General features: G+C 42.5%; 2 long non-coding RNA genes across 6 annotated transcripts; one reads left to right on the plus strand and one right to left on the minus strand.

Moving 5' to 3' along the window:
* LOC105497552 (uncharacterized) lies at positions 1-13,811 on the plus strand. 5 transcript variants are annotated; one of them, XR_011611372.1, is made up of 4 exons: positions 1-153; positions 371-492; positions 7,675-9,689; positions 10,608-13,811. It is a non-coding gene; the product is annotated as an uncharacterized lncRNA (long non-coding RNA). The 5 variants fall into 5 exon arrangements; XR_011611371.1 differs by lacking the exon at positions 10,608-13,811 and having other exon boundaries at positions 8-153; positions 7,675-10,022; XR_011611370.1 differs by lacking the exons at positions 7,675-9,689; positions 10,608-13,811 and adding an exon at positions 2,964-4,655 and having other exon boundaries at positions 8-153.
* On the minus strand, positions 11,739-23,272 carry LOC105497553 (uncharacterized). The gene is made up of 5 exons (XR_003021697.2): positions 23,084-23,272; positions 21,749-21,823; positions 20,853-21,065; positions 14,073-14,131; positions 11,739-11,799 (listed from the first exon to the last, which is right to left on the minus strand). It is a non-coding gene; the product is annotated as an uncharacterized lncRNA (long non-coding RNA).
* Positions 23,273-27,080: the final 3,808 nt, after the last annotated feature.

Consider the following 27,080-nt stretch of genomic DNA (forward strand, 5'->3'; position numbering starts at 1 on the left):
AGCGCAGCGACGTCAGCAGTAACAGCAGGACGGTAGCCGGGTGGGGCCTCGGGCTCCTCAGGGCGCGCTCTGCACCGCGGGCTCCGGCTTGCACATGTAACCTCGTAGGCCCGGACAGCCAGACACCGGGGTGTGTACCCGGCAGAGCGCACGGTGAGCGCTCAGAAATATGCATCCTTCACCGTGCCGCTGACCAGCTCCTTTCTGGTATCAGCCTCCTCGCCCGCCAGTGACACAGGGACCCCCAGGCGCAGGTTCCACAGCAGGGCCTCGTTCCCCGCCTCTGGCGGGAGCCCCCGCTCCACCTGGCCGAGGGAACCTCCTTTGCTTGGTGGGTGTGGGTGCTTGAACCCTCCCCCCTTTTGCACAGGAATTAGGCAGACGTCTTCTCCCAGGTAACAAGCCTCGGACTTCAGTTCCACGTAAACCCGGGCGCCGTGGCCAGCCTAGCTTTGTCCGACCCTGGCTTCAGCAGCAGAGGAAGCAAATGAGGTAAGTATCCTTTGTGAACTAGGTACATGTTCCTATTAGACTGAGCAAAAGATGCCATTCGCTGAACACCGTTGGAACAATAAACGGCTGAAAGCGTGTAAAGTGAGAGGTAGTGAGAGGTGAACGTGGAGCTCTCTGGCCAGCCCTCTCATGGGAGAAGGAACGGGGAGGGGAGAACAGGGGCCCTGGATGGGGAAGGGGCCCAGGCCCAGCCAGGCTGTCTGTCTCCCCCCACGCCCCTCCAATCCTCCAGCCCACTCCTGAGTCCCCTGTGCACCCTACTCGTGAACAGCACGCAGGATTCACACACGGCATCTGGGGGGTCCTTGCCTTTGCTGTCCCTCAGGCCCTCTTCTTATCCAGATCAAGTCCAGGCAGCCCGATCACCCCAGGCAGTCGCCGTCTGGATGAGAAGGTGCAGCTCTCAAGCTTCTGAAGCTGTCAAGAAACATCTTAAAGAAGGACTAACTTCTTCAACAGGCACAGACAAGACCTTTGGATTTAGAGAGTGTTTGCCCAAAATGGTTGTCTCAGACCTCCCGGGAGTCCTCTGACTCCTTTCAGAGGAGACCTCTGTGGCCCCTGATGAGTCGGGGGCTGCCACATTTCCTCATGCAGGCCACCGGCCTGGGGCTCCTTCATCCTTAGTCACACTCCTCACATGTGCTCTTCGGTGCTTTTCTTATTATTTTTATTGCACACGTTGGTGCAAATTGTGATCTTAATAAAATATATACAATCCAAGTTGGGAAAGGGAACTGCCATGTAGACCATAAAGGGAATTAATTATGCCAGGGAATTAAGGTACAGACCATTTTCTTCTGAATATTAAAAGAACGTATTTTCAAAACTTCAGTCAGTCCTTTCTTCCGTGGTAGCTGAAAGTCAATAGTGTCGTTAAGTTAGCTGCACTTTCGTATTTATTGAGAAACCGACCAAAAGGGCCAGCATCTGTTGGGTTGCCCTGCTGGGTCGTTCTCCAGCCGGGCCTCCTGAGCTAACATTTGGCATCTGCAGGGGGCATCTGGGCAGGTGTCCTAGACAGAGGCTGGTCGGGAACTGGCCAGAAGCCAGCCCTGCCGCGTGTTTACCCCTAGAGTTGCCTGTCACACACAGGGATGTGCTTCGGAGACCTTTTAGCAGGACAGGCCTGGGCTTTGTCCTGACAAGTTTATCACTGGTTTTTAAGCCTGAGCCAACAGAGGTGTTCATTATGGGGTTCAGTACATTGTTTCTGAAGGGCGGTAATTCTAAATTAGATAAAAGAAAACTGTTTTTCTAATGCATCGATTATTTTTAAAAATAAAGCAAAAGTATTTCACACGGCAATGATTCCTAATCAATGATTATGAGTGATCTTACATCTTTAGCTTTGTTGTTTGGAACTTTTGTCTTTGGTGGCTGGCCCCATTCCAGATGTGAGGGTGATATTTGTGCAGAGAGAAAGAGGATGTGTCTGGTATCTGACAGTTCTCACAGAGTTAACTGTAAATTAAATGAGGATGTCTACCTGCAGAGGGGTGGGGCTTTTTTTTGAGACAGGGTCTAAATCTGTCACTCAGGCTGGAGTGCAGTGATAAAATCACAGCTCACTGCAGCCTCCAACTCCTAGGCTCAAGTTTGCCTCAGCCTCCCGAGTAGCTTAGAGTACAGGCTGGCACCACCATGCTTGGCTAATTTTTAAATTTTATTTTGTAGAGATGGGATCTCACTTTGCTGCCCAGGATGGTCTTGAACTCCTAGTCTCAAGCAATCTTCCCTCTTCGGCCTCCCAAAGTGCTAGGATTACAGGTGTAAGCCACCATGCCTGGCCTGTACTTGAATCATTAAGTAAAATTGTTTTTGTCAGACTCTGAATAATACACACCCTCATTTTCCCATTGGAAAAATCTCTCTCAAAACATGCCATTTAGGTGAGATATTCAATCAGAGCCCCCCTCTATCCTAGGGCACGCAAGCAAAGTAAACCAATCAATCCCTCCCCTTGAATTTAAATTCTTGCCGAATGGGGCAAGTTGGGATTAACCGAGAATGGAGCCAACCGTGAGCCCGTCACGAACCTCTTGTCATCTCAATCAACCTTGTTATCTTAATCACGTGAGTTTACCTGGAAATATCCTGAAGTCAGCTGGCTAAACTGTTCTTAATTCTGTTAAGTATTAAATATGTTTCCAACAAAGCCAGGCTTTCTCTAATTATCCAGCCAGTGATACAAAGTGGTGTAATAATAGAGGAAACTTTATTTTACAGAAGAGTGCATAACAGCACTATTACTTACCTTGCATTGAGGCAGGAAGGACGCTTCAAGCATGAAAAGAAGCATGAAGTTTCTCATCTTAGTGTTGAAAGGGTCTTATGTAGTTGAAGGTTTTGTCTTCCTACAGCCAGCATTGATTTAGGATTCACATTCAACTTACCTTCCAATGCCTGCAGAATGTGGTGTTAGGATTTTTCCTTTTGCTTCTTTGTAGGTGAACTATTTCTTCCAAGTGGAATGCACGATCTTAGGCCATGACTTTGTTTCTGTGCTCTCCGTTCTATTTGAAATGCCCGGAAGAGTGCATGGGAGACACTCAATGGATATAACTGAACAAATGTGAGAAAAAAAAAATGTTCTCTACTGTCTTTTCTATTTGCATTTGAAAAGCAATTACAACATTCTTGATCATTCTTAATGTAGTGACCCAAATTCTGCCCTTCGTGCCCCCAACATTGTACTGAGAGCAACAAGAAATAACCAGATGAGTAAAGACCGTGTCAGAAGTTGGGGTCAGGGGATGAGGAACCTGCCAGAGCTTTCCAGATTTATAATCTCTTGGCTCCCATGAGCTAAGAGATGCAATTTCCTCTCAGATTTTCTATATAGCTCCTAATTTTTTCAAGTAGGTCAGAATTTTACCCTAGCAGAGAGTGGGGGAGAACTCTCGATGTGTTCTCTACTCATGAAAATAAAACTGTGAGTTTCAGTACAAACACCTCTATTATACTGACGTGTAGGAGCCATCTCTTTTCCAATGCCATAATTTTAATGCCATGCAAAAAGCACATTTTAAGATAACATAACTGGAATGAAAAAAAAACAAAAACATGAAATAATAAAACCATAAAATATAGCAGAACAAGATCATGGGAAAGAAGCAAAAATACACGGTCCTATTGAGCTCCAGATTCATGTCGGAGCTCAGAGAAGCCCAGCAGAAGCGGTTCCTGGGAATGGAGAGTCAAGTGTGGCACATGTGAGAGCAGCTGTCACTGCCATGTGGCTCCCAAGACCAGGCTGGGCTAAGCCTTTACAGCTCTCTCTGGAGCCTTCTGCTCAGGCAGCCCCCTCTGGAGGGAAGCCTGGAGAGGAGAAGGAGGACGTGACTTGCTAAGTCCAGGAGGACAACCACAGTCCCTGCTGGCCAGTCCCTGCCCCTGCGATCACCAGTGTTCCCAACGGGGCTGAGAGCCATCAGTGGAAGGGTGGGCTCTGGAGCTCACACCATCCTGGGCGCTGGAGCAATGGCAGAATTGTGGGGATGAAAGAGGCAATGTGAGAAGGACAGTGATGCCTCCTCTCAAATTAAGCCTCGAGATCATATTCGTGAAGAACTCTAAGCTAAGGACAAAAAATCAACGGGTTTATGCTGGAGTCATTCTAGATGCAATTAAAATAGCAGAATAATAAATACTCAAAAAGGCAAATAAATAGCATCCACATAATTGAACAAGAAATTTTGAGACAACTGGTATGAATAAACCAAGAACAAGTATATGTGTAAAAAATTAGAAATTTTAAAAATAAAAATTGTAGTCATTGGATAAAGCAATAAAACAAATGATAAATTAGATGTAGCCCTAAATTAGATATATTTCCATGGATCTATTCCATATTCCAGTGTGGCAACCAAAAACCAGATGTGGTTATTCGAATTCGTATTAAGTCTAAATAAATTAAATTAAAAGTTTATTTTCTCTGTTGCACTAGGCAGATTTCAAATGCATCATAACTCTGTGGCTTGTAACTGGGGTGCTGCATAGGGTGTGATAGAAGACTTCACTCATTGCAGACAGGCTACTGAATGGTGCTGTTCTGGATGATTCCCAAGTGAATGAACAAAACACACACACACACAATTTTCATCCTATAGTAGCTATTTTAGAGAGCAGAGAATGTGTAAGGTTGCTCAATTCATTTTATTTTATTCTCTGTGTAGGAAACTGACAAGGCCCATGTAAAGAAAAAGAAATAGTAGGCTTATATATTTTTTTGAAGTGCAAAGAACCTAAAGAAAATGATGCAAATATAATTTAGCAGCATAATTACATATTACAGGAATTCATGCTTTCAACCAACTTTAGAAAAACTAAGAATGACATTTCTTATATAAATGAATTAAAGAGAAAACTATATATCCATCTTTATAGTTGTAGAAAAATACAATTTTTTAAAATAATTTTTGTATAAGCTTTACCACCTAACACCAACAATAAACACATAGAAGATATAACTATACATGATATAATTAAATATATGGTGTGTGGATATGTATGTAGCTTTAACATTTATATGTTATCTAAGCTATATATAAATATATACTCAATTAAACATTCAAGAAATATAGATTAACAGATATCTGTTAGATATAGATATCAAAAATCTCAAGATGTTACAGAAAAATCTATAAACATCATGAAAAGGTATAAAACTCTGATTAAATACCAATATATGTTAATAGATGAGAATCCTTAAAGTACACAAATTTTAAATGGCCCAATATTCCGCATTTTGATATCTGCTTTACAGAGAAACACACCCTCAGATAAATTCTTGATGCATGCATAGAATGTACATAATAGCATTCATTGTAATAGCGCAAAGTGGAGATTTTGTTCAAAAGATACAAACTTTAGTTAGACAGGAGGAAAATGTTCAGGAGAGGCACTGGGCAACACGAAACATGCAGTTAATAGCAATGTATTGAATACTTGAACATTGCTAAGAGTAGATTTTAAATGTTTTCACCACAACAAATGATAAGTATGTGAGGTAATCGATAAGTTAATTAACTAGATTAAATCATTCCACAATATATACATTTATTAAAACATGTTGCATATCATAAATATATACATTTTTATTTGTCAATTAATAAATAAATTTAAATGACAAATGCAAAACAAAACCAAAACAAATGGAGACTTTTGCACTTGGGAAGAAGTGACGTCAGTAAGATGGTTAGCCAGACCCAGAGCTGGCCAGCCCACCGTGTGCATGCGTGTGCCCCTGACCTGAGACACAGCCTGGTGAGCCCAGCCCCAGCACGGCCTAATCACCACTGAAAGAGACTCTTAGGCTTGGCCAGTAAGACACTCACAAACATCACTAACATGGATTATAGGTGAAGAAATTACACAGAGGCTACACAGCAGCATCTACCTAAAACCAAGTACAAACTTACACCACAACACCCATCTTACTTCCACCAAACTTACACCACAACACCCATCTATATGAGAAGGTCTTTCCTTAGAGGTAACTGTTTCACTGATTGCATAGACATCAAATAGGAACACATCAAACATGAAAAAGTGAGGGGCACAAACATTTTCCAATAACAGACCCGAATCGTAAGAAAATATAGGTGTACAAAGTGCCAGAAAAATAATTCAAAGTAATAATCTTAAGAAAATTCAGGGAGGTATGAAAGAATACAGATAGACAGTTCAATACTATCAGGAAAACAATGTATAATCTGAATGAAAAATTCAACAGAGATGGCTATCATAAAAGAAAAACAAACCGAAATCTTAGAGCTGAAGTACTCAATCAATGAAATTAAAAAATGCAATGGAGAGACTGGGCGCGGTGGTTCATGCCTGTAATCCCAGCACTTTGGGAGGCCGAGGTGGGCAGATCACAAGGTCAGGGTATCGAGACCATCCTGGCTAACAAGGTGAAACCCTGTCTCTACTAAAAATACAAAAAACTAGCCGGGTGAGGTGGTGGCGCCTGTAGTCCCAGCTACTCAGGAGGCTGAGGCAGGAGAATGGCGTGAACCCATGAGGAGGAGCTTGCAGTGAGCCGGGATCCAGCCACTGCACTCCAGCCTGGGCAACAGAGCAAGACTCCGTCTCAAAAAAAGAAAGAGAGCTTCAACAACAGACTAGAACACAGAGAGCCGAGCCCTACAGTGTCCGTCCTCACAGACAGCCGAGCCCCAGAGTTTCTGTCCCCCCAGAGAGCAGAACCCCACAGTGTCCATCCCTCAAAGGGTCCCATAGTGTCCATCCCCACAGACAGCAGAGCCCCACTGGGCCCATCTCTACAGAAACACGGGAGCCCTATAGTGCAGTGGATCCCATCTCACCAGGCTGATTCCACGCTGGATTCTTGTATGAGAATCCGGTCCCCTTCCACCAACACTAGTGTCTTAGAAGCTCTCGGCATTCAAGGGCGGATTGTACACAAAAAAGATGTCAATTATTAAACATTTGTGTTTAATAATCAAAACGTTAGTATTTACTGTTAAGGGAAGCCATTTTTGTTTTAGTCTTAGTAAGTTTGAGATATCTCAAATTAGCACAATACCTACTGTGATCTCTTCAAGATTACCAAATGGCAAGGAGACTATTTTTAAAAGTCAACTTTTCAATGGGCTATCTTCCTGTAGAGACGCAGTGATAGTCTCCAGAAGCATCTCACATGTAAGATTGGAAAGCCATTGGGCTTTTGTCTAGTTCTCTGATATGTTCTAATAGAACAAAAATAATAAGAGTCCAATGGCTGGAGGCCCCATGCAAAACAAATATGTCTAGTAAGGAAAGAAAATGTGAGTAATTTTGCCTTCAACTAAAAAAAATATATAGAGTCATTTTCAACTCAGAAGTAGTAATTGACATGCTTTGGCTGTGTCCCCACCCAAATCTCATCTTGAATTCTCACATGTTGTGGGAGGGACGCAGTGGAAAGTAATTAAATCACGGGGGCAGGTCTTTCCTATGTTGTTTTCATGATAGTAAATAAGTCTCATGAGATCTGATGGTTTTATAAGGCAGAGTTTCCCTACACGAGCTCTCTCTTTCTTTGCCTGCTGCCATCCATTGAAGACATTACTATCTCCTTGCCTTCCACCATGGTTGTGAGGCCTCCCAAGCCATGTGTAACTGTAAGTCTATTAAATCTCTTTTTCTTCCCAGTCTCAGGTATGTGTCTTTATCAGCAGTGTGAAAATAGGCTAATACAGTAAATTGGTACCAGTAGAGTGGGGCACTGCTGAAGATATCTAAAAATGTGGAAGCGACTTTGGAACTGGATAACAGGCCGAGACTGGAACAGTTTGGAGGGCTCAGAAGAAAACAGGAAAACGTGGGAAAGTTTGGAACTCCCTAGAGACTTGTTGAATGGCTCTGGCCAAAATGCTGATAATAATATGGAAAATGAAATCCAGGCTAATGTAGTCTCAGATGGAGATGAGAAACTGATTGGGAACTGGAGAAAAGGTGACTCAGTGACTCTTGTTATGTTTTAGCAAAGAGACTAGTGACATTTTGCCCCTGCGCTAGAGATTTGTAGAACTTTGAAGTTGAGAGAGATGATTTAGGGTATCTGGCTGAAGAAATTTCTAAGCAGCAAAGCATTCAAGAGGTGACTTGGGTTCTGGTAAAGGCATTCAGTTTTATAATGGAAGCAGAACATAAAAATTTGGAAAATTTGCAGCCTGACAATGTGATAAAAAAGAAACTCCCATTTTCTGATGAGAAATCCAAGCTGGCTGAAGAAATTTGCGTAAGTAATGAGGAACTGAGTGTTAATCCCCAAGACAATGGGGAAAATGTCTCCAGGCCATGTCAGAGGTCTTCACAGCAGTCCCTACCATCACAGGCCTGGAGGCCTAGGAGGAAAAAGTGGTTTCATGGGCTGGGCCCACAGTCCCATGCTGTGTGCAGCCTAGGGACTTGGTGCCCTGCATCCCAGCCACTCCAGCCATGGCTGAAAGGGGCCAACATAGAGCCTGGGACATGGCTTCAGAGGGTGCAAGCCCAAGCCTTGGCAGCTTCCATGTGGCATTGAGCCTGCCAGTGCACAGAAGTCAAGAATTGAGGTTTGGGAACCTCCACTTAGACTTCAGAGGATTTATGGAAATACCTGGATGTCCAAGAAAAAGTTTGCTGCAGTGGTGGAACTCTCCTCCCGAACCTCTGCTGGGGCAATGCTGAAGGGAAATGTGGGGCTGGAGTCCCCACACAGAGTCCTTATTGAGGCACCACCTAGTGGAACTGTGAGAAGAAGGCCACCATCCTCCAGACCTAAGAATAATAGATACATTGACAGTTTGTGCAGTGTGCCTGGAAAAATGGCAGACACTGAATGCCAGCCTGTGAAAGCAGCCAGGAGGGAGGCTGTACCCTACAAAGCCACAGGGGCAGAGCTGCCCAAGACCGTGAGAACTCACCTCTTGCATCAGCGTGACATGGATGTGAGACATAGAGTCAAAGGAGATCATTTTGGAGCTTTAAGATTCGACTGCCCCGGTGGATTTTGGACTTGCATGGGACCTGTAGCCCCTTTATTTTGGCCACTTTTTCCCATTTGGAATGACTGTATTTACCCAATGCCTGTACCTTCACTGTATCTAGGAAGTAACTAATCTGCTTTTGATTTTACAGGCTCATAAGTGGGAGGGACATGCCTTTTCTCAGATAAGACTTTGGACTGTGGACTTTTGAGTTAATGCTGAAATAAGTTAAGACTTTGTGGGGCTGCTGAGAAGGCCTAATAGGCTTTAAAATATGAGGACATAAGATTTGGGAGGGGTTGGGTGGAATGATATGGTTTGGCTGTGTCCCCACCCAAATCTCATCTTGAATTCCCACATGTTGTGAGAAGGACCCAGTGGGAGATAATTGAATCATGGGGACAGGTCTTTCCTGTGTTGTTCTCATTATAGTAAATAAGTCTCGTGAAATCTGATGGTTTTATACGGCCAAGTTTCCCTGCACAGGCTCTCTCTCTCTGCCTGCTGTACAGGTAAGATGTGACTTGCTACTCCTTGCCTTCTGCCATTATTGTGAGGCCTCCCAGCCTATATCTTTCTTCTGTGCTGGATGATTCCTGAAGAACACTGGACTCCAAGTTCTTCAGCTTTGGGACTCAGACTGGCTTTTTTTGCTCCTCAGCTTGCAGATGGCCTATTGTGGGACCTTGTGATCATGTGAGTCAATACTCCTTAATAAACTCCCCTTAATATATACATTTATCCTATTAGTTCTGTCCCTCTAGAGAACCTTAATACAGTAATGAAGTCACAATGTTTCTTTGACTTATTGGACTAATAATAATAAATTTTTAAAAGTAAAGATTTTAAAATGGTATATAAAATAGTTAAGAAGCAAACACATCATTGTTAAATTGATCAATATTACCATCTAGCTTGGGGATTAATGGAGAACTAATACATAAATTTTGAACTTGTATATTCATTGTTTATTATAATCATCTAAAGTGCAATTTTGCATTTCCTCAAGTAATGTTATTTCTTAGCATATTGTGCTATAGTTGCAAAATCATTAATACATTTATTTTTGTATAGTATTGAATTTTAATCTATATTTTTATTAATAAGAAAAGACAAAATTGGAATCAATCAATAAAATCAATAGTTTTTATTTTAAAAACTTGTAACTATGTATCAATGTGCTGAGAGTGTTTACATTAATGCTTAAGATATAATGAGTTAGGAGTGCTGTGAAAAGCCGTGGTAGAAGAGCTTTAAACACACCGTGGTCGGCATTCTCCCGGGGGGACCCTTGCTGGACCCTGCCCTGAATACACTCTTCTTTAAGGGTGGGAAGAGTGGGAAGTGAAGCTCTGTCATTCCTGAGCCTCCTCCAAAACCATAGCCCAGAGTCCTGGGCAGTCCACTTGGGGAAGTTAGAAGCTGAAGAAGAAGTGCAGGTGATGGCCCCCATTGGAAAGCTTAGACAGCGCTGGGCTGCAGGCCCCGCACAGGAGCAGAGGGGCTGTGGGACAGCAGGACTGGCCTCACAGGGAGGCTGCTGTACATCTGATCTTCCCCCATGCACTCAGCCTCAGGACTGTGCACCTTCATGTAACGCCTTTCTCTCCCCAGGCTACCCTTATTGCTCTTCCGACTCTGGCTTGACCTTTATTGGGAAGGCGATGACAAGGAGTCTGAGCTCCCAACCTCTCGGGGAAGCCTTGGACCTCATGTCAGCCAGGCAGCCCTCGCTGAAGGGGCCCGGTTAGCACTCCCTCTCCAGCAAGTGTTCATGAGCTCACAGTTCATGCAAGGCAGCTGCGAGCGTGGATTCTCATTCTGTGCCCTCAGCTGGTCACACTTGGAGTAGATGGAGATGGATAAGAACATGTGTTGTGCTAAATATAGTGAATTCCAGGCTCTGAAAATGGCATCTGGGATTCAGCTTTGGATGCATTCTCAATCTTCAGTTTATATGGAATTTTTACAGCCATAGAACAGAGTAAGATTCCAGGTAAGGTTTCACAGAAGGAGAAAGAGAGGAGAAAGGAAGCCTGAGGCCAAGCACTGAGGAACCCTGATTAGTCAATAAGGAGGGACATGAAGAGGGGACCTGGATCAGTCAATGAGAAAGGATGGGCAGAGGGAACCTGGATTATTCAATGAGGAGGGATGTGCAGAGGGAACCTGGATTAGTCAATGAGGAAGGATGTGGAGAGGGAACCTGGATCAGTCAATGAGGAGGGATGTGCAGAGAAAACCTACGTCAGTCAATGAGGAAGGATGTGGAGAGGGAACCTGGATCAGTTAATGAGGAGAGATGTTCAGAGGAGACCTGGATCAGGAGATGAAGAGGGATGTGCAGAGTAAGCCTGTATTAGTACATGAGGAGGCACGTGCAGAGGAAGCAAGAAGGCCCCCTCCACCACATCCTGGGAGGAAAGAAATCTAGAGAAAAATGCCTTCTAGGAAGCTAAATAAGGACACTTAGCATTTACGTAGTGTCAACATGTATTCCTGTGAAATTTGGCCCAAGCTTGGATTTTAAAGTATAGGCACATCACTTATTCTGTGAGAAAAATTAACGTAAGTTTTAGTTTATGTGTATTATATAAGTCAGAGCTTTCCAGAGAAACAGAATCCATAGGAGATATAGAGATAGAAATGTACACAGATGATAAATGCATAGATACATAGACACGTGAATAGGAGAATTATCTGATTGGCTTGCACAATTACCAAGGCAGAGGAGCTCCACAGTCTGCCCTCTGCAAGCTGGGGATCCAGGAGAGCTGCTGGTGCACACTCATCTTAATCTGAAGGCCTGAGAGCCAAGGGAAAGGGAGAAGGTGAGGACTCCCAGCTCAAACAGAAAGCAGACACACCCTTCCTCCACCTCTCTGTCCCATTTGGGGTCTTTATTGGTTGGATGATGCCCACCTACGTGGGTGAGGGCAGATATGCTTCACTCAGTCTCCTGATTAAAATGCTGATCTCTTTCAAAGCATCCTCACAGACAAGCCCAGAAATAATGTCTTACCTGCTACCTGAATATCTCTTAACCTAGCCAAATTGACACATAAAATTAAACATGGATGTATATATGTGAGCAATATAGCATTACAGATGGGCAAAATAAAGCACGGTGCTTCTACCTACCATTTATATTGTTAACGATGTTAATAGTGAAAGAATTGGGGTAAAGAATGGAGTTTTTATTGCATGACTTTTACTGCCTTTTTTTGAATACATAGATATCATTTAGGAACTGTTATAAAACTTTTTTGAATCATACCTCCCTCCCTTTCACATGCTAAGCAGACATATTATTTGAAGTAAGACATGCAGCTTTTTGAATCTGTTCCCTTGGTGTGAAGTGAGAGCTGTGTCTGAGACAAAGACAGCTTTCTAAGGGATCCCAGAGCCACCACTGCATCCAGATGATGTGGTTCCAGACTCCAGTTTTACTCTCAAACCTTTCACAGACAGTCTTAAGCCTCCAACTTAGGGTTCTCTATAATTTTGTGTGTGTGCCCCTGTGTGTTCATGTGTGTGCTTATGTGCACCTGAATATGTGTGTGCAGGTATGTTATGTGTGCATGCATATGTGTGCACGTGTGTGTGTGTGTGTGCATGAGCATGTGTGTGTGATGTTTATGTATGTGTGATGTTCGTGCCTGTGTGCCAGTGTTTGAGCATGTGCACATGTATGTGTGAATATGTGTGTATTCATGTGTTTCTGTGGACATGTGTGCACACACATGCTTGTGTTACATGTGTGCACATTTGTATGCATATGTGCATTCATGTGTGTGCATGTGTTTATCTGCTGCTTGTGTTTATGTGTGCATGTATGTCTATGTGTGTCCATGTGCCTGTGTTCATGTGTGTATATGTGTGTATATGTGTGTACGTGCATGTCTGTGCATGTTCATTGTTTACATTTGTGTGTGCATACTTGCATGCACGTGTGTCTATATGTCTTTGTGAGTGTGTCTATGTGTGTCTGTGTGCACATGTGTGTATGCATGTTCATGTGTGTATGCCTGTGTGCCTGCATGAGTATGGTACAGGGCGATAGTTTTGGAGGGTGTTATTGAGCCATGGCTATGTGTTAATTAATGGGCTAAGCACTTTTCATGAAACAGCTAAATCCTCACAACAACTTGAGTAAGATTTTTTTTTTTAGAGTGGAAAATTGAGGAAGAGTTGGCTTGATCCAATTCTTAATCCTTTTGTAAACAAGGGCAGGAAACAAGGCCCACAGAACTCAGAGACATTGACCATAGCCACGTCCACTTTGAGCACTCGGAGGGTGAGGTTTGGGCTGTTTGTAAGATTGGAGGGACAAGGCATTCATGACAAAGAAGGGTAGACACAGTCACGTTTTCTGGGAGAGTTCAGTTGTTTTCTCTCATTCTATCCCCCCGCCCTGTTATCAATACTGTGCAAATGTCAAAGAGTTGGGATCTGCATAATCATGAGATTCGCTGCTCACTTCACTAAAATAAATGCTTTCACAACATTGTACTTTGTAACTGCCTTCCTTATTCTAAATTTATTCCTTGATTTTATTTTGGACCACGAACAAAACCGTGAGTTCCTTAACGGCCACTTTCCTGATGGTGTTTACAAATCAGCAAGACGCGAAGCTGTGGAATGAAATCGAGTGCTCCAAGGGGGCAGTGGGAGATGTGGATGTGTTAATGGAGAAGTTACACATTGGGGTATCTTAACGGTTGGAAAGAAAAGGAAAACAACCTATAGTTCCCTTGTAGCAAAATTGTCCATAAAATTGATGAACTGTTGTCTCTATGGTAAAGATGAATGTTAAAGTATTTGTAATGGGTACATCACTTTCAAGAAAGATCTTAGGCAGAGAAGATCATTGTATAACAGAAATTTAAAATCAAACAAAATACATAAAAATAAATGTAAATAATTTGAGAAAAAAATAGATACGGAAGACAGATAAAATAAAAGTCTATGAAGATTAACAGTTTTTAAATGAAACACAATCAGAACAAAAATCTAAGCAAATTATCCATAATTTTAAAATAAACATCTGGAAGCTACATATTATGGGAATATACTCACCATCTGGAAAGATCGATCCAAAAGGACCAACATCAAAGCCACTTCCAAAACTAAAGTTACTGGGTTAAAAAAAAGAAAAAGAAAAAAAAGATAAGCATTCAGGCAAAAAGACTAAGTTATAAAGAAATGAAGACCAGACTATCAGAAGGCTATTTAACAGAAGATGATGAAGCACCATATTTCAAATCTCTAAGAAAGAAAATGTAATTCAAATATATCATTATCTATTAAAGTGAATTCAAATAGAAAGACCACAAGCAGCTGTGAACATGCAAACCACGGTATGCGTTTCTCTCCTGAGAGGTTCCTGAGAAACCCGAAAAAGACTAAGCTTTAGAAAGCCAAATTATGGAACACTAACACAAAGATTAATAGGAACATTAAATACACATTCATCTTGATAACTAAAACTCAATGATGTTTCTGCAGCGTGGAGGGCAGTCATTACTGGATCATGTTCTAATGTCCTAGCACTGTGGATTCAGCGTAAATATAAAAATATTGGCAAGGAGGAGGGAGAGAATATTATCAGAAAGATAATACACCATGATCAAGTGGGTTTTATTCCAGGAATGAAAGGATGGTTCAACATACAGAAATCAGTAATTCTGTTTATGTGATTCACCACATAAACAGAATTAAAAACAAAAATTATATGATAATTTCAACAGATGTAGAAAAAGCACTTGATAAAATTCAGTATTCCCTCATGATAAAAACCCTCAACAAACTAGGCATAGAAAGAAGGTGCCTCAGAATAATAAAAGCCATATATGAAAACCCACAGCCAACATCATATTGAATGGGAAGAATTTGAAAGTGCTCCCCCTAAGAACTAGAACAAGAGAATGATGCCCACTCACCACTCCTATTCAACATAGTACTTCATGTTCTCACCAGAGCAATCAGGCAAGAGAAAGAACTAAAAGGAATTCAAACTGGAAGAGGAGAAGTCAAATCATTCCTGTTTGTGGATGATATGATTTTATAACTAGAAAACCTTCACAACTCCAAAAGACTCCTAGATTTGACAAATAAATTCAATAAAGTCTCAGGATACAAAAATCTATGTACACAAAGCAGGAGCAGAGTGGAGATCAAGAGATCACGCCACTGCACTCTAGCCTGGGTGACAGAGTGAGACTGCATCTCAAAAAATAAAATAGCAATGATCAAGCTGAGAAGCAAATTAAGAAGGAAATCTGATTTACAATAGCTACAAAAAAAATACCTAGAGATACATCTCACCAAGCAGATGAAACATTTCTATAAGGAAATTTGGAAATCACTGATGAGAGAAATTGTAGAGGAAGCAAATGAAAAAACATTCCATCCTCATGGATTGGAAGAGTCAATGTTGCTAAAATGACCATACTTCCACAATTAATCTACCAATTAATTGAAATTCCTGTTGAAATACCATCATTATCTTTTTCCTGAATTAGATAAAACAGTCCTAAAATTCATATGGAAACAAAAAAGAGCCAGAAGAGCCAAAGCAATCTTAAGGCAAGAGAACAAAGGTGTAAACATCACATTACCTGACTTCAAATTATACTACAAGGTGACAGTAAGCAAAAGAGCATGGTACTAGTATAATACTAAACACATAGATGAATACAGAAGAATAGAGAACCAAGAAATAAAGCCATATACCTACAGCCCACTGATCTTTGACAAAGTTGACAAAAACATACTTTGTGGAAAGTACTAAATGACTGTTGTTGGAAAAATTGGATAGCCACATGCAGAAGAATGAAACTGGACCCGTAGCTCTCACTGTATAGAAAAATTAAGTCAAGATTGATTAAAGACTTACACATAAGACCAGAAATTACACATATCCTAGAGGAAAACCTAGGGGAAACTCTTCTGGACATTGGCCTAGGCAAGGAATTTATGACTAAGACCTCAAGAAAAATGCAACAAAAACAAAACTAGACAAATGTGATTTAATTAAACTAAAAAGTTTTTCACAGCAAAAGATACAAACAACAGAGTGAAATGACACCCTGCAGAATGGGAGAAGATATTTGCAGACTATGCATTCAACAAAAGATTAATACCCAGAATCTACAAGCAACTCAAACAATTTAACAACAACTACAGCAAAATCTAAATAATCCCATTGAAAAATGGGCAAAAGACATAAACAGACATTTTGCAAAAGGAGACATACAAGCAATTAACATGTATATGAAAAAATGCTCAACATCACTAATCATCAGAGAAATGCAATATAAAACCACAATGAGATGCTATCTTTCACCGGTCTGAATGGCTTAATGATAATAAAGTCAGAAAATAATAGATGTTTGTTAGGATGTAAAGAAAAGGGAATGTTTATACACTGTTGGTGGGAATATAAATTAATATAACCTCTATGGAAAACAGTATGGAGGTTTCTCAAAGACCTGCAAATAGAGCTACCATTTGATCCAGCAATCCCACTACTGGGTATCTACCTAAGGCAAAATAAATTATCAAAGAAGGTCTTAAACAGATACCTCATGCATATGTTTATCACAGCACTACTCATAATAGCAAAGATATGGAATCAACTCAAGTGTCCATCAGCAGATGAATGGTTAAAGAAAATGTGGCATGTGCACACAGTGGAATGTTACTAGACCATAAAAAAATAAAATCATGCCTTTTACAGCAACATGGATGGAACAGGAGGCCATTATTTTAAGTAAAACAACTAAGAAACAGAAAGTCAAATACTGTATGTTCTCACATACAAGTGAAAGCTAAATAATATGTACGCATGGACATAGAGTGTGGAATAATCCACACTGGAGACTCGGGAGGCTGGCAGGGGGAGAGGGATGAGAAATTACTTAATGGGTGCAATGTACACAATTTGGATGATGGCCACACTGAAAGCCTAGACTTCACCACTAAGCAACACAGCCATGTAACGAAACGGCACTTGTACCCTCTAAAACTACTTTTTAAAAATCTTTTAAACATCTTAATAATTGGGTTCATAATGTGATAAGAAAAGATTGCTAAGTACAATAGTCACGTGAGATGAACTTTGTGGTTAAAATAATAAGTATCAATTTTGAATTTGAATAGACTAGTCATCTTGAAAACTGCCAATTTCTTGGCTGACGTCTTGTCAGATCTGATGAGTTTATCATTGTTTTTAATCTGCAAATATAGGTGCCAAATACTCGGAAAAGCAGGACCTGGGAGAATTTGCTCTTTTATTATGTTTTGTTGTGCTCATGAGCTTCACTGCATCTTCCTCACCGACAGCTTCCTTACAAACTCTTTTAAAGACACGTTTATATTGTAGGGCTCAGTTTATTTAAATCAGGTTTGCACTTTCTGTACATCCACTTGATTGGCAGTCACACTTGGATGAGTGGGAGCCCAGACGCAAGTGCCTGGGTGTGGGGACGACGGCATCTTCCATATGTGATGGGGACACGTGGGTGGTGGGCATGGGAGTGACGGCGTCTTCCATGTGTGATGGGGGACTCGTAGGTGGATGGTGTGGGACATGCCCCATATCCCCTGTATGTGATGGGGTCACATAGGTGGTGGGTGTGGGGGTCCCGGCGTCTTCCATATGTGATGGGGACACGTGGGTGGTGGGCATGGGAGTGATGGCATCTTCCGTATGTGATGGGAACACGTAGGTGATGGGTGTGGGGGTGACAGCATCTTCTGTATGTGATGGGGGACAAGTACGTGGTGGGTGTCGGGGTGCCCAGCATCTTCCCATGTGATACAGGACATGTAGGTAGTGGGTGTGGGCATGTGGGCATATTCACATGTGATGCGGGACATGCCCTGCAGCCTCCGTATGTGATGGGGTCATGTAGGTGGTGAGTGTGGGGGTGACAGCATCTTCCATATGTGATGGGGGTCAGGTAGGTGGTGAGTATGGGGGTCCCGGCATCTTCCCATTTAACGTGGGGCATGTAGGTGGGTGTCGGGGGATCCAGCATCTTCCCATGTGATGTGGGACATGTAGACAGGAAGAGGATAATGCAGCTGATCCGTGTTCATGGATGACACGTTTCTTTAAAGCCATTATGCGTCAACGTCCTAATTGTAGCTCCCACCCCAAAGGGCCATCTGTCCCTCCATCAACATTCTAACTGTAGCTCCCATCCCATAAGGTCATCTGTCCCTCCACCAACGTTCTAACTGTAGCTCCCACCCCAAAGAGTCACCTGTCCCTCCAGCCCCAGGAATACAGGTCTGCATTTTGGAGACTTTCCCTTTAGAAAATCGTCACCATAGCAACACCTAGTCACTGTCAAAATTTCAATCCTTTTATAAAAACCAGAAAGGCTAATTTTAAATCAGCTTTGATTTCATTATGGTTTGGACATTTTATTACCGTATTTCCGTCTTATGTTTTAATCACCACACCCTAAGGAATGACTGGACTCACAGTTACTTTATAATTATACAACTACTTGATTTAATCCTCTTCAAATTGGCTAATTTTGATTTAGATTTCTTTACTCAACCAGTATCAAGCAAGACAAATAGTCAGGCCCAGGCAAATAAGGAGCAAATACAGGACTCCATTTGGAGATAATTCAGCACCTGCCATAGAGTAACTGCTAACGCTGGGATGTTCACCGATACAGCTTTTCACTCCTTCCCACCACCATCGCTACCACGTAGAACTGCGGTCGGGCTGTTTCCTGAAAAGCGTGTCATGATAAAGTGATGGAAACTAGTACTGAGCAAAACCGCGGTGCTGAAAGGATGGTCCTAGGCTCACAGTTCCAAAGAAATTCTGAAAGGAGTGGGACCATCACAAATTATAACAAGTTTAAAGTGCAGTAGCTGAGATGGTTTTATGTTGATGTTGTTCTGCGAGAAGAGACACGCAAAAGAGTCAAGAGGTAAAACAAACTGCAAATAAACGTTAATTAGATGATGAGGCTGGCATTTCAAGTAAGTTGGAAAATAACAGATTAGTCCACAAAACAACCCTGGGACACTTGGCAGCTGTTTCTGTCAGTTAAATGTGTGTGTGAGTGTGTGTGTGTGAGTGTGTGTGAGGGTATGTATGTGAGTGTGTGTGTGCGAGTGTGTGTGTGCAGCTAGATCTCCACCTGACTGCTCAGGACCAACCAATTCCAGAAAATTCAAAAACTGAAAAAAAAAAAAGGAAAATACTTAATCACTGGTGTGTGTATTTTAAATCTATGTGTGGGGAAGTTTTATTTTTATGCGACATGCAATCCTTTGTTACTGTAAAGTAAAATGTTTATACATTGGACTGCAAAAAGTTAAATGTTAATTAGCTTAATTTAATCATTCCATAATGTATATATTTCAAACAATGTCTTGTACAAGATAAATATATACAACTGTATCTGTCCATTAAACATAACCAAAATAATAACAATAAAATAAAATAAAAGCGATGGGATGCCAGTTGACACCAATCAGGAAGGCCAAGACTAAAAAGCTGGTCAGCAGTGCTGAGAGGAGATGTGGACTTGCGTGGGCTCAGGCCACGCTGGTGGGTGTAATGGTGCAACCAATTTGCATAACTGTTCCTCAAAATGTTTATCCTGTGTCCGGCGATTCTTCAACTAGCTTATAACCCAGGAGGAGCCAGAACATCTATTCACACAAAACTGGCCTATTATTGACAATAGCCAAAAAGTGGAAATCACACACAAGTCCAGTGTCTGGTGAAAGGACAGACAGGCATGGCGGAGCCACACGGGACAGTAAACAGGAATGGACTCTGGCCCACGCTGCAGTGTGAATGAAGCCTGAAGCTGCTGTGCCATATGGGAGATGTCAGTCATAAAAGCCACATGTCGCGTGGTTCTGTTCCTGGGAAATGTCTGCAACAGACAAATCCGTAGGGACAGAAGGTGAATTAGTTGTTGCCTGGGACTGGGGCAGAGACAGGTGGAAATGGAAAATGATGGCTAATGAGTTAAGGATTTCTTTTTCGAGTGATGAGAATCTTCTAAAATTAGATTGTGGTGGTAATCGCACAACTCTGAATACACTAAAACAACACTGATCAAGGGAATTTTATGTCGGTGAATTATATCCCATTACAGCTGTTTTAAAACAGCTTATAGGTTAAAGAAATAATCATGACTTAAAATATAAAATATTAAGTTGATGCAAAAGTAATTAAGGTTTCTGCCATTTGGCAAAACATGTGTCGCCAATCTAATACTTGAAAATATGATGATGAAATGGACATCTATGGACACATTTGAAAATTTGTTGGATGCAGGCAACATGATTTTAAAGAATATGGTTTTAAATAGTATATTTTACAAGTGTCCAGTAGCACCTGTACACTGATGGAAACAACATATCCTACATTGAGTAACATGGTGGCCAGTCGCCCCATGCGGCTTTTGAGTGGCTGACGTCTGGCTGGCATGACTGAGGAACCAAACTAAAAGCATTTGTAATTTTAATTTTAATGTAAATAACACATGTCTGTAGCACATTATTTGATTAAATGCTTGGAAATGATTGGACTAGGCCTTCAACTCCCTCATATTTAAAATCAGCATGAAAGACAATAAAAACATGAATAACAAAGACAAAAACAGAAATTTGTGAAATGGAAAATACGTAATCTTTGAGTGATTACCATCATCCACAACTCAGCTCCTGCAAAGAGTAACCGCCTGGGCACAGGATTGTAATAAAGGGAGGGTGAAGAGGGAGAGGGAGACAGACGTGAGAAGCAGAACCAGGAGGTGAATCGGCCGCCCAGACACTAGCTGATGTCACTTTGGCAGTGCGACAACCAACCTGGGTCTCCTGAGTGTGGGCGAGGACGGAAATGCTGGCTCTGAGCCTAGATGAGGCGTGTGGCTCACAGGAAGGCGGGGCTCAGATCAGGTCTTGCTGCACAGGCCGAGCACAGTGAGTCCAAGTCACTGGAAGAAACAGGCTGACTCATGGAGGACCCGTCCACAAAGAGATGAGGAACCGCTTTCCTCCTGACATCATACTGGACACGTGCTGCAGATGGATTGGTGTGAAAATGACCTTTTTTAATTTTCAAAAGAAAATGATCCCAGGTTTCCAGCCCACACGCTGCTGCCTCTCCTTTCGTTAGGATTCCTTTCATGTAATCGCTTCTGAAACAGAGAAGCTGAGACACGTCCCATGACCTTTCTCTTAGGTATAGACCATAATCACATGCTCTTTGCTCCCTGGGTTTCAAAACAGCCTTTGGGAGAATCAATAAACTCTGGGCAGGCCTGACGGGTAGTGGACAGCCATGAAGATTCTGTGTCTTTTATCAGCTCCCCGGCTACCTGCAGGAGAGACCCCATTCTCCTCCCAGACTCTGCGAACACGTCACCCTAAGACCTTCTCCTTCTCTTTCCTGCCAGGCCACGAGAGGCATCCAGAGCCTACCTGGCGTTCGGCAAGCCTGGCTGTGGCACAGCCTGCGATACTCGACAACAGTGTCAAGACTTGCATTCTTAGGTGAATAAACTCACTCTGCACAAAGCTCCCGCCCCCAGATGCATTACGGCCACTGAACATGGCCTTGGTGACAATGACCGGGTGAGTGCAAGGCGGCATGCTAAGCGTGTGGGCATCTTTTATGGCCACGTTCCCACGCTGTGTTTTGTGAGATGAATTCCAGGAAGACGACTCGGTTCCTCTCGGGCCCAAGTGTAACGATCACTAACCCTCTTCGACGCCGGCACTGCATGTTCCCTCTGACGGCTGCTTCTCCCTAGAATCCATGGGGCATCTGCAGCACTCTGGGGAAGACAGGTTGAGTTAGGGCAGCTGGGAGCTGAGATCAAGTCACTCCAACCAGCACTGAGTACTGTGACTCTGGGTGAGTTACGTTGAATTTCTACCTGTATTACGTTGTTTATACATTTGTTCATCTTAATCTAAAAATGAAATCTCTTCCCGGCAACTCTCTTCCAGTTTTATCTCCAACGGATAAAAAGCTTCAAAGTCACTGCTTCCGTGCTCACCACAGAAAGACTGAAAGGCTGGAAGCTGAGGACTGTGTTTTAGATCATCACAGAATTGAGGTCACAGGACCCCCATCACTAGAGAGAGAAACAGTCAGAGTGGCTGGGATGAGAAGTCACAGCTGGACCCCTGGACAGGAGACACAGCGGCTAATTGGCACGTTGCTGGGGCTTGTTGAGGACGAGCTTGAGAGTTGAAAACTCTGGGCGGGGGACACGCTTCCTTGGGTTTTCCTTCCAGGGGCCCCTTCGTGCTCTCAAGTGAAGACTGTTAAGAATCTCGTTCTGCTTCCATCAGTGGGAGGGAAGGTAAAGATGCAATAACACACTCCAGGCCTCTCTGTGACAAACACCCGTCCTCAAGGTGAACTGACTTTCGGGACCATTCCCTGACCTGAGGGGTAACTGAGTGACCAGCCTCGTGCCCCGCTGGCATGAGGGAGTGGGGCAGAGAGGAAAGGGTGTGTATGCGTCCAGGGTCACAGCCAGGGCCCCAGGCACACACACAGCCCAGGATTAGCACTCACTCCGTTTTGTGAAAAATTTATAAAGTGTATGAAGATTTCTGTTTAAGCTGTTGTTTTTAGAAATTACTTGGGGCTTGAGATTTACTTCTAAACTAATTATGTAAAATACATAGGTCAAGCCCTGTGCATTGTGCAGACTTGTACAATGTACAAATATATTGTAGTATATTAACAATCGTGAGAACTCTATTCATTGTATGTTTTAGGGTAGGGTTATGCCATATAATAACTTTTATCTTATGAAATCCATCTGGCTGTCAAGTAGCAACACTTGTATTATAACCTTCTAACAGCACAGATGAAAACAAAGCTCATAGAAAATACGCATCTCACATCCTGGAAACATGTTTCCCTCCTCTTCTCTTCTTTCATGTCCCAGATTAATTAGTAATTCTTTGAGGAATGTAGGTGTTGAGATTTCTTTCCAAATAAAAGAGTTTGTTCTGGAGAATATTAAGAGCAATAGTGAAAGAAGGTGTCAGCTCTCATGGAACCAGCAATTACTTACAAAGATATCTGCAGACCCCAAACTGGCCATTTTATGAAAGTGTGAGGAGCGTTCCTTCCAAATCCCAGAGGTGAAGCTGCCAGGCTGACAGCAAAAGGGCAGAGCAATTTATTCTGGTCGAGTTCTCCCAAAGAAAAAGTTAGCGGATGAAACTCTCAACTCTGAAACAGTGGCATTTCTAAAAAAACAACAAAAATAACATGTACAAGAAACCACCATTTATACAAATGACAAATCTAGAACATTAGCTCTCCCCATATAATTAACGAAAAATGATTAGAAGAAAGCTGCACAAAAGCACAATCTAAAACCTGTTTCCCCATCCTAAGTAAGAAGTAAAACTGTGCAGCGGCAATTGTAAAACATAGTTGAATTGATAGAAACTCTTTAAATATTGAGCAAAAGATCATTTCCCACAGGATTAATTGGTAATCTGAAAGGCATAGAAAGTTGAAAAACTTTCAAATTGTGTATGTATGTATGTATGTATGTATGTATGTATCTATCTATCTATCTATCTATCTATCTATCTATCTATCTATTTTCCTCAAACTTATACTCTCAAGCCATTCTTTTGCCTATAATAACCAATTCTTGGATAATAAACAGGAAAACAACTTAAAATGGCAAAAAATATAATATGAAGAAAGAACATTTACAGGATAACAACTTTGGAATGAGGTGTCCCTTAGGATGTCAGCTTCCCAACCACCCCCTTACACACACAGATACACATGCACTCACATGCATGTACACATGAATACAGGCACACACATACACACAGACACACATGCACTCACATGCATATACACATGAATACAGGCACACACATATACAGAGGCACTCACATGCACTCACATGCATGTACACATGAATACACATCATATGTAGGCACACATGCAGGCACACACATACACACTTGCACACATATGCACACCATGGTGAGGTATCAAGAAGAACATACACAATAGTGAAGGGACCTTTCTTAACAATAATAAGAAGATAATGCGGTAATAGTTTAAACAGTTAATACTATGGCCTCTCAAAATAATCAAAATAACTGTGATGGCCAATTCTAAAAAATGCCGCTGGGCGTGGTGGCTCAAGCCTGTAATCCTAGTACTTTGGGAGGCCGAGGTGGGTGGATCATGAGGTCAGAAGTTTGAGACCAGCCTGGCCAACATAGTGAAACCCTGTCTCTACTAAAAATACAAAAGCTTAGCCAGGCATGGTGGCAGGCGCGTGTAATTGCAGCTACTCGGGAGGCTGAGGCAGGAGAATCGTGTGAACCTGGGAGGTGGAGGTTGCAGTGAACCAAGATCGTGCCATTGTGCTCCAGCCTGGGCAACAGTGCAAGACACCATCTCAAAAAAATAAATAAATAAAAATAAAAATAAAAAATGCCTCCTCGTCAATGCTGGCACCCATGTGCTGCCATCAGGCTCTGGATAAGCACAAATCAGTTCCTTACACTTTTTTACATGCACTCAAAAGCTCTGTAAAATATAGATTTGGTCAGCATATTTCATCTGGCTATATATATTGGCATATCTATTGGTGGATATATTGTTGTTATATATACTCAACACACACATGCACATTATATACTATGGTGTGTGTTTGCATATGTATACTTATAAGGCTTATAGATAGATGTATGTATATACTTATATACACTATTATGTAAAATGTCCATGTCTACACACATGCATGTAATAGATACGCCTATAAATTTACATACATGTAGACATATGTGTCACATATGCACATGTTCGTGTGGTGTGGGTACTAGTCCCAAATACCTGAAAATCACGTGTGCAAATGAAGATGTGACCAGGACAGTCTCCATCTATTCAGCCAGTGTGTATTGATCATTTACTGACGAGTTCTGGTTTATACACGGCATATATTTCTATCTGAAAAGGTTTCACAGGAAGTTTTGATTTGACCACAAAAGGCAAAGTTATGAAAATCTCATGTCTTTAAGCTGCACTGTAATTTCCACCCTGCAAAACATCTTTCGTTATTCCTTGTGACAAACTAATGGAATACTCTAGTGCATAGCTCTGAAGTTTGACTGACATTATTAGAAGCTGATTTGCAAGTCTCCGACTAAAATTGCAGTCCAAAGAGAGGCATTATCTTCTTGGAGATTTTGTAAATAAGCGTCTTTCCGGCTGGGCACCGTGGCTCACGCCTGTAATCCCAGCACTTTGGGAGGCCGAAACAGTGGATCACCTAAGGTCAGGAATTTGAGACCAGCCTGACCAATATGGTGAAACCCTGTCTCTACATAAAATATGAAAACTAGCGGGGCATGGTGGCACGCACCTGCAGTCCCAGCTACTCGGGAGGCTGAGGCAGGAGAATCGCTTGAACCCGGGAGGCAGAGGTCGCAGTGAGCCACTGCACTCCAGCTTGGGTGACTGAGCAAGATTCTGTATCAAAAATAAAAAGAAAAAGAAAAGAAAAGAAAAAATAAGCATAAGCATTCTTCCAGAAAGGAGTTGGACAACTGGAGACACGACTGTGTTGGATTAAGAACTGCAGGTGTGTCAATGCAGAGGCACTGCCCCGAATATGACCTGAAAGGACCACAGAGGGTGGGGGCTGTTCTCCGACTCCGTTTTCCTCCATAATTCCTCCTGTTTAACGGATCTGCTATTCAATGGAAATCATGTTAAAGATTCTGATCACAGAGCATGTCATGATTTGAAGTGAAGATCTCATCTCTTCCAGTCCTTTTAGGAATTTCCCAAGGAGAAAACCTTGGGAGAGAGGAGAGTTCTCTCCAGGTCACACCTGACTGCTGTCAAGCAATTTCTGGTTACAGTGAAGCAGCAGCCACCGAGTTTTCTTCGCCCCATCGGCAGACATTTCACAACAGCAACACCAAAACGGTGCCTGGTGGAGTCAGCTCCACCCTCACACGTGCTGACAGCTGCATTCATTTTGACAAGCAATTCACAATGTTTTTCAAGATGTAAAGTTCTATTTTTTGAGTGAGGTTTGCAGTATGAGTTGATGGGATGTTTAAAAAGTTCTAACTTGTTCCTGTGAGATTTTCATCTCCTTTCTATTAACTCGTGGTTGGTTTGGGGCCAACTGCCTGGATGTGTGATCCCTATAGTCACACAGCATCTGCGCTCAGAGGGACACACACTTATTTTAATTATTGCAGTTGCTGTAATGCTATTATGATTGTAAAATCTGAAATAGTTTTGAAGAAGAGGCTGTTTATTTTGCGCAGGGCCTCTTCCCTGTATAACTGGCTGTGAGTGGGCTGCACGCCCTGCTACCCTTGTAACTGGACAAGGCTCACACTTGCCTCTCTGTCTTGGCTTCTGGCCAGAGAGGCCCTGGCAAGGGAGTGTGCTCTCCCTACGTCAAGGGGTCACCTGGAGCTCTCCAGGGGCACATCTAGGCTCCGTGGGACCTGAAGCTGGGACAATTCTGGGGTTTTCTTTAGGAAAAACACTGCAGTGTTAAGAATGCTTAGGTACAAAAAGGAATACTTCGAATGAGAAGAGAAATCGCACACATCTCATGGTTTGTGGTATGATAAATGTTACCACTGGAATCATCAATCCCACTCCTGGGTCTGTATCCCAGAAGGGAAGCGAACCAAGTACAGAAGAGTCTGTGCCCGCACGTGTACAGTGGTGCCATCAATAATGGATGAAAACCCAGAACTGCACCGTGTCCCTAACCCGAGACTAAGTGTGACGCGGCCCCTTCAGGCCAAGGAACTCGAGTTGCAGCAAAGAGGAACCAACACAGATGTCCACTCCGATGTCCAGGCAGCGTGAGATTCTCAACGGGCAAGGTTCAGGCTCTGATTCCTGGGGTGCTCTGTGCGATGGCCTCAGACGCCCTCCCTGCAGGCTGTGTCCAGGGCCCGCTGGCCTCTCCTCTGTCCCCTGTACAGAACTCAGGTTCTCACCGTGGCCTGCACAGAGGACACGGTACCTCAAATGTCAGACCGGGTGCTGTAAGC

This window comes from Macaca nemestrina, chromosome 13 (assembly GCF_043159975.1).
Source record: "Macaca nemestrina isolate mMacNem1 chromosome 13, mMacNem.hap1, whole genome shotgun sequence".
NCBI lineage: Eukaryota > Metazoa > Chordata > Mammalia > Primates > Cercopithecidae > Macaca > Macaca nemestrina.